Source organism: Austrofundulus limnaeus, unplaced genomic scaffold (assembly GCF_001266775.1).
Source record: "Austrofundulus limnaeus strain Quisiro unplaced genomic scaffold, Austrofundulus_limnaeus-1.0 Scaffold961, whole genome shotgun sequence".
Classification (NCBI taxonomy): Eukaryota; Metazoa; Chordata; class Actinopteri; order Cyprinodontiformes; family Rivulidae; genus Austrofundulus; species Austrofundulus limnaeus.
Window position 1 is genome coordinate 4,794 of NW_013953363.1, and position 7,538 is coordinate 12,331.

A 7,538-nucleotide genomic window follows, 5' to 3' on the forward strand; every position below is an offset into this window, starting at 1 on the left:
ATTCTATTGGGGTGCCTGAGTCTGTTCCGTTGGTTCCTGTGAGCCCTCCAGCCCTGGTTCCTGTGGGTCCTCCAGCTCTGGTTCCTGTGGGCCCTCCAGCTCTGCTTCCTGTGAGCCCTCCAGCTCTGGTTCCTGTGGGCCCTCCAGCTCTGGTTCCTGTTGGGTCTCCTGCTGAGCCCTCTGCTCCTGAGGTTCCTGGGTCATCGGCTATCGCCTCCACGTCGCCTGGTTCGGCTGCCGTCACCTCCACGTCGCCTGGTTCGGCTGCCATTGCCTGGGTCGGCTGCAGTCGCATCCACGTCACCTGGTTCGGCTGCAGTCGCCTCCACGTCGCCTGGTTCGGCTGCAGTCGCCTCCACGTCACCTGGTTCGGCTGCAGTCCCCTCCACGTCGCCTGGGTCGGCTGCCGTCGCCTCCATGTCGCCTGGGTCGGCTGCCGTCGCCTGCATGTCGCCTGGTTCGGCTGCCGTTGCCTGGGTCGGCTGCAGTCGCCTCCACGTCGCCTGGGTCAGCTGCCGTTGCCTCCATGTCGCCTGGGTCGGCTGCCATCGCCTCTTCGTCCCCTCTGTCGCCTGTGTTCGCCGTCGCCAAGGCTCTGGCTCCATCAACCTCTGACAGCTCCACATCTGCTCCCGCCTCCTCCCTTGGCTCCACGTCTGCCCCCGCCTCCTCCCTTGGCTCCACGTCTGCCCCCGCCTCCTCCCTTGGCTCCATGTCTGCTCCCGCCTCCTACCTTGGCCCCTCGTCTGCTCACGTCTCCTCCTGGGGCTCAACGTCTGCTCCTGCGGGGCCTCGCCATGGAGGGTTTCCTGGCTGTACCCCTGGACTCGTGCCTTGCGTGGGTGGTTCCCTGGCCGTCCCCCTGAACTTTCATGTTTTGTCTTCGAGTTCTGTCTTGTCACGTCTCCCCTTGTCCCGTGCCTCTCCTTGTTGATCGTCTGGTGACAATCGTTAAGAGGGAGGTACTGTCATGGTTTGTCATTTTATGCCTTGGTTTTTCCTAGCGTTTCAATGTTCCCCTGTGTGTGTGTGTGTGTGTGTGTGTGTGTGTGTGTGTGTGTGTGTGTGTGTGTGCTCAGCTGCCCCACATCACTCTGCTGATTACCCTTGTGTTTCTCCCCAGGTGTTTTCTGTTCCCTCATTAGTTCTCTGTGTATTTAAGTCTGTCTTGTCTCTGTGTCATTGTCCGATCATTGTGCTGTAAAGCGTGTCTCGTTTTTCATGTTCCTTGTTCTAAGAGTTTTTGCCACGTCTCCTTGAGAGTTTTTCAGCTGCCTCGTCAGCATTTTTATTTGTAAATTAAACCTTATTTTTGTCACATCAGAAACCTACCTGTGCCCTGGGTCATTCCTTGTCTAGACCTGACAAGAATTACCTAATATTCGCTGTAGAATCCTATCCCTGACCCCAGTACCTAAACGTAACCATTTATCCTGATCCCTCATGTTAACTTCAGACCCCCGACCCAAAGACCCCTGGTGGCGCAACCCGGAAAARCACATCAAAAAAAGATGCAGAGGGAAGTCGGGAGTGAGAATGTGTTAAATATTATCATGTTTATAATAAGTACACTTAAAAAGTAAAAACAAATTTAATTCAAAACGTTTTGTATCATGGCATTTCTAACTATGGCATTGATAATTACAAAAAACTAAAGATGTGTTAATTTACTGTTAAGTGTAATAAAATTATCGACAACTTTTTTTTATCTGATTGTCTTTTTTTCCCTATGCATTAAAACAAATAAAAATAAAAATACCATAAACTCAAAGCCTCTTTTGACAACAATTCAGGGGAAAATGCAGAGTGAATTACCAAACAACAAGTTAACATCTGGGTCCACCCTTTTGTCACCTCGTGAAAGTTTTTATTATAAAATGTAGCACCAACCACATCAATTATTCAGATAGCTTGGTGGCTTCTGGTTTCTCTCTATCAGTGACGCACATTAAATTCTCATTTCAATGTGGTGGTCCGCATCACCTTTGTACTTATAATTTGTGCATGCAGTTTTCAAAAAATAATATGCAACATGCCCATTTTTAACACAGATTTATTTTTATTATTATTAAATATTTACTGCTGCTTAAATCAGTTATATAGTGTGTTATAAAGTGTTTTATATTGAGCACATCAGGTTATTATACATTTCTGTTTGTGCATGTCATCTGAAAGCAAAATACCATTTTGAGAAGAAACAACATTGTTTTAAAGATAAAGTTTAATTTTGTAGGAGAAATGAGGGGTTTTGCTCACTTTGTGTGTGATTTTGGATTTGTGTGTACAGTTCTTAGAGCATGAAACATGCTTTCAGAAAATGTGGGTAAACAATCAGGAAAAACTGTGATAACATAGACTTTCCTCTAATTTTTTGAAACTGTTGGTAAAGTTGTAAGCTATACTATATTACACCACACTGCGCCATGAGTACAAGTGCTGGTTTGCTGCTGCTGTTGGTGCCACTCGTTTCTGTGGTTTGGGTTGTTTATCAGATAAAAAAGAAATGGCTACGTCATTGCTGTTTATTATTTTTATTAATTAATTAATTTATTTTTGTCATTGCAACATTTTTGTAAGTTCACCACTCTGTTCCTCTTCCTTTGGCTGATGTGCCAGAAGGTATGTGTCATAATCAAACCAAAGTAAAGACATTTTTTCTCATGTCTTTCACTTCACAGCATGCTAAATACTGTATTATTATGTTTATAATGTGTAGCTACACTTAAAACAAAAAAAAATTCAAAACATTTCGTATCAGGGCATTTCTAAATGAAAACTTTGCTAATTATGAACAACTAAAGACAGCTTGATGTTATTTTTCGGTGTAATAAAACTTGACAGCTTTTTTATTTGATTATCTGATTGATAAAAGCAAAACCTCTGTTGATAACAATACTGGGACAGATTTAAAATGAGTTACCAAACAAAAAAATGAATGCATACATCCTATCAGTTATTCAGCAGCTTTTACAGAAAGCACTTAGAAGTAACAGTGAATGTCACAAAACAGATTTTGATGGAAAAACACCATAGATTACCTCCAAAACCCAGTTTCTTGTACAAAATTTCATCTCTCCAAACTAAATTTCTGTGTGAGTGAACGTGTCACTGCCATCAAAAGGTCAAGTCTTTGTGTCATTGTGTATGGATAAGACAGTAAAATTGTTTTGTCATGTTGTCAAAATAACAGATGTTCTGATGTAAACTATGGCCACATTTTTAATAACAAATTGTGTATTGCAACTGTGAGAGATTGGTTGCAAGAGACTTGACAAGATTTACATTTACAGCGGGTAAAATAATTATTGAACACGTCACCATTTTTCTCAGTAAATATATTACTAGAGGTGCTAATGACATGAAATTTTCACCAGATGTTGGTAACAACCCAAGTGATCCATACATACAAAGAAATCAAACCATAAATGTCCAGAAATGAAGTTATTTGTAATAATGTGGAATGGCACAGGGAAAAAGTATTGAACACACTTACTGAAATTTATCTAATACTTTGTACAAAAGCCTTTGTTGTCAATGACAGCTTCAAGACGCCTCCTGTATGGAGAAACTAGTGGCATGCATTGCTCAGGTGTGATTTTGGCCCATTCTTCCACAAACAGTCTTCAAATCTTGAAGGTTTCGTGGACCTCTTCTATGAACTCTGATCTTTAGTTCTTTCCATAGATTTTCTGTTGGATTCAGGTCAGGTGATTGGCTGGGCCATTCCAGCAGCTTTAGTTTCTTTCTCTGAAACCAACTGAGAGTTTCCTTGGCTTTGTGTTTGGGCTCATTGTCTTGCTGAAATGTCCAGCCACATTTCATCTTCATCATCCTGGTAGATGGAAGCAGATTTTTATCAAGAATGTCTCTGTACATTTTTCCACTCATCCTTCCTTCAATTATTTGAAGTTTGCCAGTACCATATGCTGAAAAACAGCCCCACACCATGATGTTCCCACCTCCAAACKTCACTGTTGGTATGGTGTTTTTGGGCTGATGTGCAGTGCCATTTGACCTCCAAACATGATGTGTATTCTGGCATCCAAACAGTTCAATGTTGGTCTCATCTGACCAGACTATATTCTCCCAGTATTACACAGGCTTGATTAAATGTTGTGCAGCAAACTTTAAAGGAGCTTCAACATGCTGTTTCTTCAGCAGTGGAGTCTTGCGTGGTGAGCGTGCATACAGGCCATGGTGGTTCAGTGCATTACTTATTGTTTTCTTTGAAACAATCGTACCTGCTAATTCCAGGTCTTTCTGAAGCTCTCCACAAGTGGTCCTTGGCTCTTGGACAACTCTTCTGATAATTCTTTTCACTCCTCTGTCAGAAATCTTGTGAGGAGCACCTGGTCGTGGTCGGTTTATGGTGAAATAATGTTCTTTCCACTTCTGAATTATGGCCCCAACAGTGCTCACTGGAACCTTCAGAAGTTTAGACATTCTTCTGTAACCGATGCCATCATTATGCTTTGCAACAATAAGGTTGTGAAGGTCTTGAGAGAGCTCTTTACTTTTACCCATCATCAGATGGTTCTTGTGTGATACCTGGCCATCATTTGGGACTGAACCAGCTGATATTAACTTGCACTGACAAGGGGCAGGCTTGTTTTCTAATTACTGAGAGAGTTCAGCTGGTGTCTTGGCTTTCCATGCCTTTTTACACCTCCCTTTCTTCATGCGTTCAATACTTTTTCCCTGTGCCATTCCACATTATTACAAATAACTTCATTTCTGGCCATTTATGGTTTGATTTCTTTGTATGTATGGATCACTTGGGTTGTTACCAACATCTGGTGAAAATTTCATGTCATTAGCACCTCTAGTAATATATTTACTGAGAAAAATGGTGACGTGTTCAATACTTATTTTACCCGCTGTACGCCTTTACTATTTGTACTAGATTTTCTTGACAGACATTGTGGAAAACACAGAACTGCAGAACACAAAGAAAAACAAAAGTAGAGATATGATTATGCTGTTGGACAATCTCTTTAACAGAAACTGGGCATACCGTGCTGTAGGAATTACAGAGTATTCTTCCTACACCTCCTGGTGTTCCTGTCTGTTAGGCCCCAATTTCTCCTCCATATCACACCAAATATCTTCTCTTGTGATTCCAGTTTGGAAATTTTTTCAGTGTCTTTTCCAGCCTCTGCAGGCATCTGCTGTGATATCATCACATGCTTCATCCATGGCAATCAGAACGGTCATCTATGTGTGGCTGGAGATCATATAATTTTCATCTCTATGCTGAGAAAAGTTCCTCAATGTGGTTAAGGAATGGGGAGTAGGGTGGGAGGACCTCCATCAGCATCTTGTTTTGTGTCACAAACCATTGGTTGATGATGATGAAGAGAAGGAACCTGACCCAAACAATCATGTACTTTGGCAAGTTATCTCCAGTCTGACCCCTTTCTTGTTCAGAGATCAGATCTCTGCAGAGAGGGTCTAAAAAGGTGACAAGATGTTCTATCGTGTGTGTGAAAGTAAACATTCACCAATGTACTAATTCAGGACAGATTTAGAAAAAGAAGTCCAATGGAGATTTACTGTATAAAAATTTGACTTCTTGTGAGAACTTGTTCAACCATTTTGCAAAATGATAAACTATAGCCTAAATGTTGTGGCGAGGAAGGTTATTCAATCGATTCAGGCATAATAAATATTTGATCTACAAGACAAAAGCAACTGAAAATGTAGAGAATTGTACAGAATCATTTGCATGGATGTACTAAAGCATTACGAACTTGCTCACAGAAATGACAAACTGCTGTTTTGATGTGCACAAATGACACAATGATGTGAAGATTTAACAAGTAGTTTTAAGAATTTCTATTCTGATCTGAAATGTACTAAAGCAAAAACTGTGATCCAACGATGAGAACAACAGGCTTAACCCTTGAATAGAGTGACGGTGATGTCTTGTTGCTTTTCATGAAGATGACAGAACAGGTCAGTCTTTAAAGTCAGTCTCACTCAGCAACAAAAGTTACAGGCTGACTTCAGGTCTGGTTTAGATCATTGTTACTTATAAATTATATATTTTTCTGGTATAAATCTGCTGTTTTACATGATTGTTGAATGAAATTAACATAATTATTAATTTATTGTAAAAACATGACAGATAATGTGTGAAACAGATCCAGTTCAGCTGCTGTTTATCTATTAGTTTCTATGTTTGCTGTGAGCTGTTGTCCTGTTTGGTCTGTTTCTGCTCCTCCATGATGTCACAGACACTACCAGTGGACGGGATGGGCGGGGCTCAGTCTAGTCATATTTATATTTGAGTCTATGGCTAAGGTATCCAAAACAGAGCCAGAGGCGAGTTCAAAATACAAGCTGGGTCAAGTTAACCGGAAGACAAAGTAGAATAAAGGCTGGAACGCTTAACACTAAGGATGAAGACAAACTGGCGAAGGGAAGCTGCATGGGGTGAGGTAAAAAAGAACAAAGACATGAAACAGGTGTATGAGATTAGGGTGTGGCAGTGGGATCAGAGGGAATCTCAGGAAGTGAAGTCTGAAATGAGACGGGAAGTTAGTGTGCAAAATAAAATAGGAAGTTTAAAAGTGAAAAAAGATCAAACATACGATGGTAGAGACATTAACCAGCAGAGCTGTCCTTGACAGATGTAGCTGAAAGGTATTTGGTTGATTATAATAGTCTACTGTTTATGTATAGGGCTCACAAAAACACATTACCTTTAAAAATCCAAGTAAATTTTGTTAAGAGAAAGTCGTTATAACCTTAAAGGGACAGAGATATTTGTAAAACCCAAATTCAGAACTAGTTTGAAGGAACGGTGTACTTTAACTCAAGGAATAAAACTATGGAATCATTTGGGGAGTGATGTGAAAAATGCAGGATCACTGTGTACGTTTAAGAAAATGATAAAAGTTGGATTGTTAAAGAAATATGAAACAGTGTAATGTGTATCTATATAAATTGTTGTTCTAGACCAGGGCTATTCAACTAAACTGCTCCGGGGGCCACAGTTACTGCAGGTCAACAGCTGAGGCGCCAACATCCAGCAATTAAAGTTATTATGTAAATAAACCAAGTATTACAAAGATCTGTTACCTTTGAATGAAGTTATTTTGCTGCATTTAATCATGAATACAACATACAGAACCCTTTAAAAGTAGTGATAATTACACATTATCAAAAACAAAAAGAACACATTATCCCTTCCTAAAATTAGACACAAATAATATTTTGACATCTCAGATTTGCCAAATTTTTAAACCAATTTTATTTTCACTTTCATCATTTTATCTTCAACTGCTTGTGGTTTTAACTGTCTTGAGTGTTTATAGAAATGTTTTTTACCAGCTTGTAGCCAAGACTCTGATGTTTCTGTAGACACCAAACATGTCTATGTTTAACTAAAATAATTTAGAGTAATTAAATTAGAAAACCTTGGGTTTGGGCTTATGATGAATGAACCAATTGGCGGGCCGAACTTTGGTCACTCATGGGCCAGATGTGGCCCGTGGGCCGCCAGTTGAATAGCCCTGTTCTAGAGGGATTAGATG